Below are 1,072 nucleotides of genomic sequence, written 5' to 3'. Positions count from 1 at the left end.
ATTCAGAGAAGAACTGTCACCAATTCTACATAAACTATTTCAGAAAATAGAAAAAGTTGGAATTTTCCCAGACTCATTCTATGAAGCTAACATATTCTTGATTCCAGAGCCAGGTAAAGACATCACCAAAATAGAAAACTATAGGCCAATATATCTTATGATCCTGACCAATAGACTCCAGTGATACATAAAAAAAATTATTCATCATGACCAACTGGGTTTCATATTAGGCATGTAAGAATGTTTCCACATAAGAGAAAAAAAAGAATGTAATTCATCATATAAACAAAGCAAAGAACAAGAACCACATGATCCTATCAATTGATGTAGAAAAGGCCTATGACAAAATCCAAAACCCTTTCCTGATAAAACACTCAACAAAATAGGGTTAGAGGGGAATTTCATCAACATAGTAAAAAGTATATATGCAAACCCAAGAGGCAATACTGTTCTCAATGGAGAGAGATTAAAGTCATTCCTTTTAAGAACAGGAACTAGGCAAGGATGCCCACTATCACCTCTCTTATCCAATATTGTATTGGAAATCTTAGCAACAGCAATTAGACAAGAGAAGAAAATAAGAAGTATTCAAGTTGGCAAAGAGGAGGTAAAATTATCTCTCTATGCAGATGATATGATAGTATATTTAGAAAAACCTAAAGACTCAGCAGGAAAACTATTGGACATAGTTGACCAATTCAGCAAAGTGGCAGGATAAAAGATCAACATACAAAAATCAATTGAATTTCTCTGTGGTGGCAAAGAGAATACAAAGCTGGAGCTAAGAAAAACAACACCTTTCACAATAGCTAATCACAAGATTAAATACTTGGGAGGAAATCTAACCAGAAGCGCAAGGGATCTATTCAAAGAAAATGACAAAACATTACTACAAGAAATAAAAAGAGACCTGGAGAAATGGAAGAATATTCCTTGCTCATGGATAAGAAGACTCTATATTATGAAAATGACAATACTAACAAAGGTAATTTAAACATTCAATGTAATCCCAATAGAACTATTCGGGGTGGGGGTCGGGTTGTGTGTGGGGTGGGGTGGGGGATTGTGTACC

General features: G+C 34.8%; 1 pseudogene; it reads right to left on the bottom strand.

Annotated features, from left to right (window-relative positions):
• The window catches only part of LOC102857578, a 55,854-nt pseudogene that overhangs the window by 4,900 nt on the left and 49,882 nt on the right, over positions 1 to 1,072 (bottom strand).

Source organism: Elephantulus edwardii, unplaced genomic scaffold, assembly GCF_000299155.1.
Source record: "Elephantulus edwardii isolate Elephantulus edwardi_28Jun2011 unplaced genomic scaffold, EleEdw1.0 scaffold00009, whole genome shotgun sequence".
Lineage (NCBI taxonomy): Eukaryota > Metazoa > Chordata > Mammalia > Macroscelidea > Macroscelididae > Elephantulus > Elephantulus edwardii.
Note: the sequence above shows the minus strand (reverse complement) of the source record. Positions and strands in the feature narration are given on the sequence as shown.